Source organism: Bufo bufo, chromosome 2 (assembly GCF_905171765.1).
Source record: "Bufo bufo chromosome 2, aBufBuf1.1, whole genome shotgun sequence".
NCBI classification, from domain to species: domain Eukaryota; kingdom Metazoa; phylum Chordata; class Amphibia; order Anura; family Bufonidae; genus Bufo; species Bufo bufo.
In genome coordinates, this window is record NC_053390.1 from 472478368 (window position 1) to 472490669 (window position 12302).

Consider the following 12302-nt stretch of genomic DNA (forward strand, 5'->3'; position numbering starts at 1 on the left):
CGAGGCTGTTGTGGAGAGCTCCTTCAGTGACAGACTGCTGCATCCTAGGTGCATGAAGGAACGTTATCGGTGGTCCTTCCTCCCAGCAGCGGTTAGGATTTATAACCACCACTGTTCCCAGAAACCCAGTAGTGAATTTTTTAAGTAAATTCTGTGTTATGTTTTTCTTGTATTTTACTCTTTCATTTCTAATTACTCTTATTTTTTCTCCTGCTGTGAATGTGATTGCTGCTGTTATGCCAAAATTTAGAGACCATAAACTCCTCCTCACTATGCTCCACTCAATTGGCCTTAGGGCTCATGCACACGACCGAATGCCCTCTGAGACATACGGTTCGTGAGCGGGTCAAATGTCCCAGAGTGGCATTGATCGTGTGCACAGCATCATAGGTTACTATGACGCTGTGCGCATCGGGCCGCCCACGGGGCTATTGTCCCGCACTCATAAGATCATATGAGTGCGGGACAATAGTCCCGCGAGCGGCCCGATGCGCACAGTATTATAGTAACCTATGATGCTGTGCACTCCCATGCGCATGATGTATGCTGCTCCGGGACATATGGCCTGCTCATGGACCGTATTTCTCGGAGGGCATACGGTCATCTGCATGAGCCCTTAAGGACACTGCTCTCTCTTGGTTCTCTTCCTATCTCTCCGGCCGTTCCTTTAGTGCATCATTCGCTGGATCTTCTTCTTCTCCTTTTCCTCTTGATGTTGGCGTTCCTCAGGGCTCAGTACTAGGTCCTCTACTCTTCTCCCTCTATACAGCCCCCATCGGACAGACTATCTGTAGATTTGGCTTTCGATACTATCTCTATGCTGACGACACCCAACTATACACTGCTACCCCTGACATCACCCCTGCTTTACCCCAAAACACCAGTAATTGTCTGGCAGCTGTCTCTAACATCATGTCCTCTCTGTATCTAAAACTAAACATCTCAAAAAGTGAACTTCTTGTCTTTCCCCCATCTACTAACTCACCTAAACTTGATATTTCAATTTCAGTCTGCAGCACTATCATAACTCCTGTGCAACATGCACGCTGTCTTGGGGCCATATTTGACTCTGATCTTTCCTTTGTTCCCCATATTCAATCACTTACACGCTCTTGTCATCTGCACCTCAAGAATATTGCCAGAATCTGCCCTTTTCTTACGGTGGAAACGGCAAAAACTCTTGTTGTTGCCTTGATTCATTCTAGTCTTGACTACTGCAACGCATTACTAATCGGTTTCCTGCTCACTAAACTCTCCCCCTTCAGTCTGTCCTAAATGCTGCAGCCAGGCTCATCTATCCATCCAACCGCTACACTGATGCTACTAGTCTGTGCCAGTCACTTCACTGGTTGCCCATCCACCACAGAATACAGTTCAAACTTCTCACCCTCACCCACAAAGCTCTCCACAGTGCTGCACCTTTATACATCTCCTCCCTTATCTCCATCTACCACCCTACTTGTGCTCTCTGTTCTGTTAGCGACCTAAGATTAATAACCTCCATAATTCGTACCTCTCACTCCCGTCTTCAAGACTTTTCTCGAGCTGCACCTACTCTCTGGAATACTCTGCCCCGGAATACTAGGTCAATTCACAACTTCTCCACCTTCAAACGTGCCTTAAAAACACATCTTTTCAGGCAGGCTTATCAAGCTACCTAAAATGACTTTTCCCAGACTAAGCCTTTCCCCCACCAACTCCTCTGGCCTAAACTCGATCCTCTAGTAGTTCCAAACCCGAAGCAGATCGTCCGGCACCACTCCTGTCGGTTCAATAATGGCTCGAATCCTACTTATCACAATCAACTACCTTAGGGTACTTTAACACTTGCGGCAGAGGATTCCGGCAATCCGGACGCAAACTGATGGCATTTGTCAGACGGATCCGGATGCGGATCCGTCTGACAAATGCATTGAAATACCAGATCCATCTCTCCATCCGGAAAAACGGATCTACTATAAAAAATTTTTGCATTTTTAAAGGTCTGTGCATGCGCATACCGGAAAGCCGGATCCGTTTTGCCAGAACACTTAATGCCAGATCCGGCAAGTGTTCAGTATTTTTGGCCAGAGAGAAAACTGCAGCATGCTGCAGTATTTTCTCCGTTCAAAAAACGTAAGAGGGACTGAATTGATGCATCCTGAATGGAATGCTCTCCATTCAGAATGCATTAGGATAAAACTCCTGTGACGGAACTCAATACCGGAAAACAAAAACGCTAGTGTGAAAGTGAAACAAAATGAACCTGGGCACTCTCAAGGTATCCGGACCATAAAGAATTTATTGACACATAAAATATATTAATTAAAATATCCGCTTCCCATACTATAATAATGACATCCTATAAACACTCCTAATCAGCAAGAATTAATATTATCAGAATAAATAATGCGTATTATCAGAATATTATCAGAATAAATAATGCGTAAAAAATGTGGAGGCAATAGCAAGGTCCAGTAGCTAAAAATAATGTCAATGAGGTGGATGGGTTCCAAATGTTAAATAGTCCCAAATATAAATGGTACTGTAGAAACGTCCTGGAATAAAACCAATGGGTACTCCTGGTATAATGCCACAAAGAATGTCCTGTCTGCCAAATAGAGACAATGTACTGTATATATTGTAAGAGGGGGGAAAAGAAAAGTGTATGGTAAAGTCCTGGAAGCCAGCTGGGATCATCAAGGGGAAATAAAGCACAGTCCATGCAGTCAGTCTGGGGAGAGGAATGCCTGGAGAAAGCCTGGGAAGATGGCTGCGCTGCTGGCTAGAGAAGCCGAATTCTCTGTGTGACCTGTGTTCAATAGGTGAGCTAGGATCTTCACTGTATTAGCCAGGGCCCAGACGGGCAGGTGTTTATTTCAGTTTGGTTTATGTTTTGTGGTGCTGGACCTTCACCTTACCCAGTGAATTATAACTGGGGTGCCTGTATTGCCGGAGTGTGATAAATAAAGCAGCATTTGGACTTTAACCCTGTGGTCTGCAAGAGAATCTGTCATCGCCGCCCAGCCTGAGAGTGTAACCCCTTACAATATACACACAGAGGTAGCGGCGTCCCGCTATATGAGATTGCCAGCGGCGTCCCACTGGAAAAACTTTCACTGCAATCCTTGTGAAAGCCTGCCGAAGAAATTGGAACGGTCTTACCGTATCAATGAATGTCCCACAACAGCTCAGCTGGATGGTCCTGCACTTGTGAGACCAGTGTTCACGAGCGTTATTCGTCCCCACTCTCCCATGCTGGTAGTTTGTTTGACACGTGCAGCTAGACACTGGCTTGTATTGCTGGTCTTGTGCTGTATAGTTCAAACTCCCATTCGCGCAGCGGAGGGTATTTTTATATATACCGCAGGCTGTTCACATACATCAGGTGGTCACAAAGTTTGGGGTCCTGGCTAAACGCGTTATCAGGTCACCACTTCTTCAGTAGCTAAAAGACCCCTAAGAAAATCCTTTCTTTTATAATACGTAGGCTACCTCAAAACCCGAAATGGATTTTGGGCCAATAGCTAATCCTTCCACTTATTTTTGGGCTTCACAGTCTTGAATATTTATAGATCTTGTTTTAAAAATGCTCACCCCATAGTAAAATATCACATAGCTAGTGTGAAAGTACCCTTCTGTGTCACCTCCAATTCCTCATAGATTGTAAGCTCTTGTGAGCAGGGCCCTGACTCCTAGTGTTTCAGCACATTAGCCAGTTACTTTTGTTTTGTACATGAACCCTATGAATTTGTAAAGCGCTGCGGAATATGGTGGTACTATATAAATAAATATTATTATTATTAATATGGACACATTATTACTATTACTTTGAGACATTAGTACTATTGGGGGCCCTATTACTACTAAGTGCACTCTGGGAGAGAATTATTACTATTGGTGGGATTCTTTGGTAGCACTAGGAACACTATTTGCTGGGCGCAGTTATTTTTTAGGGTACTGTGTTCCTATAATTATTGAAGAGGCACTATCTGTGTGGTACTAGTATTTTCAGGTGGACTGTTTCTACAGTATAGTATTGGGAGCACAGCGGGCACAGTATTGAGGGTGGCAGAATGGGGTGTTCAGAAGGTAGGATGATGGAAAAGTAGAAAACTAAGATGTAGAAAACTAAGTTTGTCAAACTCCTCATAGATATGAGAGAGCTGAAAGAAATCATCATGGCGAAGATGAGGATAGAGAATACCTTACTGGATGTCAGGCCTCTTTCACACGACCGTGTGTCCCCTGTGGCCGTATTGCGGCCCACATATGGCGGGTCCACAATACACGGGGCATCGGCTGTGTGCATTCCGCATTGCATGGGTCCGCAAATCTATCCTTTTGCGCAACGGAGGGATTGCGGAACCCATTCAAGTGAATAGGGTCGCGATCCGCATGCGGCTGGCCCACGGTCGGTGCCTATGCATTGCGGACCACAATTTGCAGTTCGGAGCACCGTCACGGGGGACACACATTCGTGGGAAAGAGGCCTAAGGGTGGGTTCACATCACATTTTATGCCTCCGTTTGACGAATGCATTACAAAAAAAAGAAAAAAAAAGGATACAAAAACGCAGCACACCATGTTCTTGTATCCTGCAGTCTGGTAAAAAAGAAAGGTATAGATTTTTTAACTGGTAAATAAAAAAAAGGATACCATTTTTATTTATTTTTTTACAATGAACCTCTATGGTGAACGGATGCCACTGTATGGCATCAGTCTGAGGCATCCGTTTAACATATATGTTTTTGGATACGCTTAAACGGATGGGAAAAACGTGATGTGAACCCATCCTAAGAGGTATGTGGGATTGTATTACCCTTTAATATTAGGAGGGAAGAGTTAATAAATTGGCATTGGTGGTGGGGGGCTAGGTGCATCCCTGGCTGCTGTTACTACTTAGGACTGGCATTGGTGGTGGGGGGGCTAGGTGCATCCCTGGCTGCTGCTGCTACTACTGAGGACTGTCATTGGTAGTGGGGGTCTAGGTGCATCCCTGGCTGCTGCTACTACTGAGGAGTGGCATTGGTGGTGGGAAGCCAGGTGCATTCCTGGCTGCTGCTGCTACTGAGGACTGGCATTGGTGGTGGGGGGCTAGGTGCATCCCTTGCTGCTGCTACTACTGAGGACTGGCATTGGTGGTGGGGGGCTAGGTGCATCCCTGGCTGCTGCTACTACTGAGGACTGGCATTAGTGCTTGGCGGTAGGTGCATCCCTGGCTGCTACTACTACTGAGGACTGGCATTAGTGCTTGGCGGTAGGTGCATCCCTGGTTGCTACTACTACTGAGGACTGGCATTAGTGGTGGGGGGCTAGGTGCATCCCTGGCTGCTACTACTACTGAGGACTGGCATTGGTGGTGGGGGACTAGGTGCATCCCTGGCTGCTACAACTACTGAGGACTGGCATTGGTGGTGGGGGGCTAGGTGCATCCCTGGCTGCTACTACTACTGAGGACTGGCATTGGTGGTGGGGGGCTAGGTGCATCCCTGGCTGCTGCTACTACTGAGGACTGGCATTGGTGGTGGGGGGCTAGGTGCATCCCTGGCTGCTGCTACTACTGAGGACTGGCATTGGTGGTGGGGGGCTAGGTGCATCCCTGGCTGCTACTACTACTGAGGACTGGCATTGGTGGTGGGGGGCTAGGTGCATCCCTGGCTACTGTTACTACTGAGGACTGGCATTAGTGCTTGGCGGTAGGTGCATCCCTTGCTGCTGCTGCTGAGGACTGGCATTGGTAGTGGGGGTCTATGTGCATCCCTGGCTGCTGCTACTACTGAGGAGTGGCATTGGTGGTGGGAAGCCAGGTGCATTCCTGGCTGCTGCTGCTGCTACTGAGGACTGGCATTGGTGGTGGGGGGCTAGGTGCATCCCTTGCTGCTGCTACTACTGAGGACTGGCATTGGTGGTGGGGGGCTAGGTGCATCCCTGGCTGCTGCTACTACTGAGGACTGGCATTAGTGCTTGGCGGTAGGTGCATCCCTGGCTGCTACTACTACTGAGGACTGGCATTAGTGCTTGGCGGTAGGTGCATCCCTGGTTGCTACTACTACTGAGGACTGGCATTAGTGGTGGGGGGCTAGGTGCATCCCTGGCTGCTACTACTACTGAGGACTGGCATTGGTGGTGGGGGACTAGGTGCATCCCTGGCTGCTACAACTACTGAGGACTGGCATTGGTGGTGGGGGGCTAGGTGCATCCCTGGCTGCTACTACTACTGAGGACTGGCATTGGTGGTGGGGGGCTAGGTGCATCCCTGGCTGCTGCTACTACTGAGGACTGGCATTGGTGGTGGGGGGCTAGGTGCATCCCTGGCTGCTGCTACTACTGAGGACTGGCATTGGTGGTGGGGGGCTAGGTGCATCCCTGGCTGCTACTACTACTGAGGACTGGCATTGGTGGTGGGGGGCTAGGTGCATCCCTGGCTACTGTTACTACTGAGGACTGGCATTAGTGCTTGGCGGTAGGTGCATACCTTGCTGCTGCTGCTGAGGACTGGCATTGGTGGTGGGGGACTAGGTGCATCCCTGGCTACTGTTACTAATGAGGACTGGCATTAGTGCTTGGCGGTAGGTGCATCCCTTGCTGCTGCTGCTGAGGACTGGCATTGGTGGTGGGGGGCTAGGTGCATCCCTGGCTGCTACTACTACTGAGGACTGGCATTGGTGGTGGGGGGGCTAGGTGCATCCCTGGCTGCTACAACTACTGAGGACTGGCATTGGTAGTGGGGGTCTATGTGCATCCCTGGCTGCTGCTACTACTGAGGAGTGGCATTGGTGGTGGGAAGCCAGGTGCATTCCTGGCTGCTGCTGAGGACTGGCATTGGTGGTGGGGGGCTAGGTGCATCCCTTGCTGCTGCTACTACTGAGGACTGGCATTGGTGGTGGGGGGCTAGGTGCATCCCTGGCTGCTGCTACTACTGAGGACTGGCATTAGTGCTTGGCGGTAGGTGCATCCCTGGCTGCTACTACTACTGAGGACTGGCATTAGTGCTTGGCGGTAGGTGCATCCCTGGTTGCTACTACTACTGAGGACTGGCATTAGTGGTGGGGGGCTAGGTGCATCCCTGGCTGCTACTACTACTGAGGACTGGCATTGGTGGTGGGGGACTAGGTGCATCCCTGGCTGCTACAACTACTGAGGACTGGCATTGGTGGTGGGGGGCTAGGTGCATCCCTGGCTGCTACTACTACTGAGGACTGGCATTGGTGGTGGGGGGCTAGGTGCATCCCTGGCTGCTGCTACTACTGAGGACTGGCATTGGTGGTGGGGGGCTAGGTGCATCCCTGGCTGCTGCTACTACTGAGGACTGGCATTGGTGGTGGGGGGCTAGGTGCATCCCTGGCTGCTACTACTACTGAGGACTGGCATTGGTGGTGGGGGGCTAGGTGCATCCCTGGCTACTGTTACTACTGAGGACTGGCATTAGTGCTTGGCGGTAGGTGCATCCCTTGCTGCTGCTGCTGAGGACTGGCATTGGTGGTGGGGGGCTAGGTGCATCCCTGGCTGCTACTACTACTGAGGACTGGCATTGGTGGTGGGGGGGCTAGGTGCATCCCTGGCTGCTACTACTACTGAGGACTGGCATTGGTGGTGGGGGACTAGGTGCATCCCTGGCTACTGTTACTACTGAGGACTGGCATTAGTGCTTGGCGGTAGGTGCATCCCTTGCTGCTGCTACTACTGAGGACTGGCATTGGTTGTGGGGGGCTAGGTGCATCCCTGGCTGCTACTACTACTGAGAACTGGCATTGGTGGTGGGGGGCTAGGTGCATCCCTGGCTGCTACTACTACTGAGCATTGGTGGTGGGGGACTAGGTGCATCTCTGGCTACTGTTACTACTAAGGGCTGGCATTAGTGCTTGGCGGTAGGTGCATCCCTTGCTGCTGCTACTACTGAGGACTGGCATTGGTGGTGGGGGGCTAGGTGGATCCCTGGCTGCTGCTACTACTGAGGACTGATATTGGTGGTGTGCGGTAGGTGCATTCCTGGCTGCTGCTACTACTGAGGACTGGCATTGGTGGTGGGGGGCTAGGTGGATCCCTGGTTGCTGCTACTACTGAGGACTGGCATTGGTGGTGGGCGGTAGGTGCATCCCTGGCTGCCGCTACTACTGAGGACTGATATTGGTGATGGGCGTAGGTGCATCCCTGGTTACTGTTACTACTGAGGACTGGCATTGGTGGTGGGTGGTAGGTGCATCCCTGGCTGCTACTACTACTACTGAGGACTGATATTGGTGGTGGGCGGTAGGTGCATCCCTGGTTGCTGCTACTACTGAGGACTGGCATTGGTGGTGGGGGGCTAGGTGCATTCCTGGCTACTGTTACTACTGAGTACTGGCATTGGTAGTGGGGGTCTATGTGCATCCCTGGCTGCTGCTACTACTGAGGAGTGGCATTGGTGGTGGGAAGCCAGGTGCATTCCTGGCTGCTGCTGCTACTACTGAGGACTGGCATTGGTGGTGGGGGGCTAGGTGCATCCCTTGCTGCTGCTACTACTGAGGACTGGCATTGGTGGTGGGGGGCTAGGTGCATCCCTGGCTGCTGCTACTACTGAGGACTGATATTGGTGGTGTGCGGTAGGTGCATTCCTGGCTGCTGCTACTACTGAGGACTGGCATTGGTGGTGGGGGGCTAGGTGCATCCCTGGCTGCTGCTACTACTGAGGACTGATATTGGTGGTGTGCGGTAGGTGCATTCCTGGCTGCTGCTACTACTGAGGACTGGCATTGTTGGTGAGGGGGCTAGGTGTATCCCTGGCTGCTGCAGCTACTACTGAGTACTGGTATTGGTGGTGGGCGGTAGGTGCATCCCTGGCTGCTGCTACTACTGAGGACTGGCATTAGTGCTTGGCGGTAGGTGCATCCCTGGCTGCTACTACTACTGAGGACTGGCATTAGTGCTTGGCGGTAGGTGCATCCCTGGTTGCTACTACTACTGAGGACTGGCATTAGTGGTGGGGGGCTAGGTGCATCCCTGGTTGCTGCTACTACTGAGGACTGGCATTGGTGGTGGGGGTCTAGGTGCATCCCTGGCTGCTGCTACTACTGAGGACTGGCATTGGTGGTGGGCGGTAGGTGCATCCCTGGCGGCTGCTGCTACTACTTTGCAGCGTTCTACTTCCTGGTCAGACTCGCTGTATACACTCTCCAGTAGGTCACTACTACTTGAAGCAACGAGCACCTCCGCCACCATGACACCCCTAGCTCCAGTCACATCCGCAACCGCATATGAACCGATAATGTATGTGAGGAGATAATAACATCCAGCTTTCGTTAATTCGTTCACTGGAAGGGTGGGCGGCACTAATTTCCGTTCACAGCCAATCGGAGCTCATAGCTAAGCGGCCATTCGCCTTAGCGGAGCCAATCAGCAGAGCCGGCGGGCGGGGACTGGACAGATGCGGCCTGTCTAGGCTCTGAGAGATGGTGGACGGCGGAAGTCCGAGACTTGGAACGGGAGATCAGGGAATCGAATTTAGTGGATGAGGCGCCAGCTCGGGAGAAGCTGAAAATACCGTATGTTTACCGGCGCACGAGCAGTGACGTAGCGTAACGGACGCTGCCATTGTGGAGGACTGTCCTTGTACGCCCGAGCTGGGGCCGAGAGGCCTCCCAGTGCCGTCCTTGTGTCTCTATATGCTGCCATAATGGTAGAAAGTGGCTTCCTATAGGAGCTTGGCCGTAGCTCGCCCGCGGTCCAGCGCAGTGTTGGTTCTTGTTCTATTGCTGGATGGCTATTGTTCTCTGTTGTCAGGTATGGCTGCAGGTGGGAAGCCTTGTCCTGACACCGATCAGGACCTCATTGGTGGGGATAGACCTGGTAGTGGCTGCTCAGCTGCCATGTTTAAGGGGTTGCAGGGCCTGGCATTACTTGTTCATTAATACTAATGATAAATCAGCGTGTGGGGGAGGGGAGGTTGTCTGCATATCCTGGCCCTTTAAAGGAGGCTGCTATGACAGCTGTGATATGGGTCCGGTTCTGTCCCATGGAATCCCTCACTCCCAGTGATCTATTGGGACTTTACAATAGTCCATGCAGCATTTATTGACCCAGTCTATAGCCACAGCATCCCCTGTAGCGGATTGTGCTAAGGCGGCGTTCACACTTCTGTTTATAAGATGCGTTTACTAGTGTCTGTTCATATTAAGCTATTGGCACTGGCTATGTTCAGATGAGGGAGCCAAGACATCCATGGAAGAGCTCCGAAGCCGCCCCTCAAATTTCTACTGTGGGTTGGTAGTTTTTCATGGCATGGCAGCAGGCAGATTTTACTTTCCGTCTTGTGGGTGGATTTCACAAAGATTTTGTCGCAGGATCCACTTTGGAATCCCCATAAAAAAAGTCGTCTGTATGAACCAGGGCTGTGGAGTCGGTAGATAAATGGTCCGACTCCTCAGTTTTTGGTACTTCCGACTCCTCTGTATTTATTTAATATGGAAATGTATTTTATACATTCCTTGAAGGAAAGAAAGGCAACATACATGTCATTACCACAGAACTACTGGCTAGGAAGCTGCTGCCTTCTCCTTTGTGTGCTGATCTTCTGCTGAAGATAGGGCAGTGGGAGGATCCAGGAAGGGGCAGGGGAAGGGGCATTTATTTTAAAACATGATTTCCCTAGTAGAATCCCATAGAAACCCTTTAAACATGACTATCACTTTGTTTGACATATTTAGCTGTCAGACACTAGCAATCCGCTAGTGTCTGCTCTGCCCAACCATCCTAATATAATTGCTTTTGGGGCAGCCGTTTCGCTAAAAAAAGAACTTATATCTATATGCTATTGAGCCTCTAGGTGCTATGGGGGCGTCATTAGCACCTAGAGGCTCCGTCTACCTTGATAAACTGCCGCCGCCCAGCGCGTCCCTCCAGCCCGCCCATCTCCTGCTGAATGCGATCCTCCCCGTGCGCGTCTCTGTTCGGCGCATGCCCAGTGAATGTCTGACCGCTTCCCCGCTCAGACATCCCCACTGCGCCTGCGCCAATGACATCATAGTGCTCCGAGGAACAGGCGCAGTGGAGATGTCTGTGCAGGGAAGCGGTCAGACATTCACTGCGCATGCGCCGAACAGAGGCGCAGATGGGGAGGATCGCATTCAGCAGGAGATGGGCGGGCTGGAGGGACGCGCTGGGCGGCGGCAGTTTATGAAGGTAGACGGAGCCTCTAGGTGCTAATGACGCCCCCATAGCACCTAGAGGCTCATTAGCATATAGATATAAGTTCTTTTTTTTTTAGTGAAACGGCTGCCCCAAAACCTATTATATTAGGATGGTTTGTTAGAGCAGACACTAGCGGATCGCTAGTGTCTGACACCTAAATATGTGATAGAAACCCTTTAAAGGGAACCTGTCACTGGGATTTTGTGAATAGAGCTGAGGACATTGGTTGCTAGATCGCCGCTAGCAACATCCGCAATATCCAGTCCCCACAGCTCTGTGTGCTTTTATTGTGTAAAAAAAAAAAAAATATTTTATACATATGCAAATTAACCTGAGAGGAGTCCTGTCCCTGACTCATCTCACATACAGGACTCATCTCAGGTTAATTTGCATATGTATCAAATCGGCTTTTATACACAATAAAAGCACACAGAGCTATGGGGACTGGGTATTGCGGATGTGCTAGCGGCCATCTAGCAACCCATGTCCTCAGCTCTACACACAAAATCCCTTTAAAGTTTAAGCTAACAATCTGAGTTTACAAGTTTTTATAGCCTTAGCTGAATGACAGCAGTTTATCAAATGGTTTACAGCTTCAGTCTTGAACTATTGACTATCCATTCCCTTCACTTATACAAGTGTCTCTAGTTCTGCAAAAAACATATTTACTTAATCAGTTATCAGTGAGAGGCTAGGTTAACCATGGTCGTTGCGTTCCCTGTAACAGCGGAACACAACACAATGGAAAGTATAAGTATTGCCGCTCCTTAACTGTGCGTTGCGTGCCATATAGTGAAGCATATGAAAAGCATGCTTCTTCATGGTCACTTAACGTGTTTGTTTTGCGGTAACGTGACGCACTGCACGCATTGGCCTTTATTCTTACAGTAGAGAAGTACCGTATTTTTCGCAAAAGTGGGGGAAAAATAGCAGTGCGTCTTATGGGGGCGAATGCTGCGACCGTCCGGTGAATAGGCTGAGAGGGAGGAGGGGCTGGGGGCCGGCATCTGTTTATGTAATGGCAGCGGGGCCCGATGCACTCGCTGTATTCTACTACACCGGGCCCCGCTCACTGTAGTATACGGTAATCATATCTAACTTGTGGGTATTGTTGAAGTATTTCAATCATCTTAAATCTAGCGCTGTACTACTAA

The 12302-nt window shown here is 50.3% G+C and overlaps 1 protein-coding gene across 2 annotated transcripts in view; it reads left to right on the forward strand.

The window, feature by feature from the left end:
* Window positions 1-9253: 9253 nt before the first annotated feature.
* The window catches only part of KDM4B (lysine demethylase 4B), a 179790-nt gene continuing 176741 nt past the window's right edge, over window positions 9254-12302 (forward strand). The window contains exon 1 of one of the 2 annotated variants that reach the window (XM_040417739.1): window positions 9254-9503. The gene's annotated coding sequence lies outside the window, so the exon portion shown is untranslated. Of the gene's footprint in view, window positions 9504-9524; window positions 9742-12302 lie in introns of those variants that run through there. The other variant, XM_040417740.1, reaches the window with a different exon arrangement.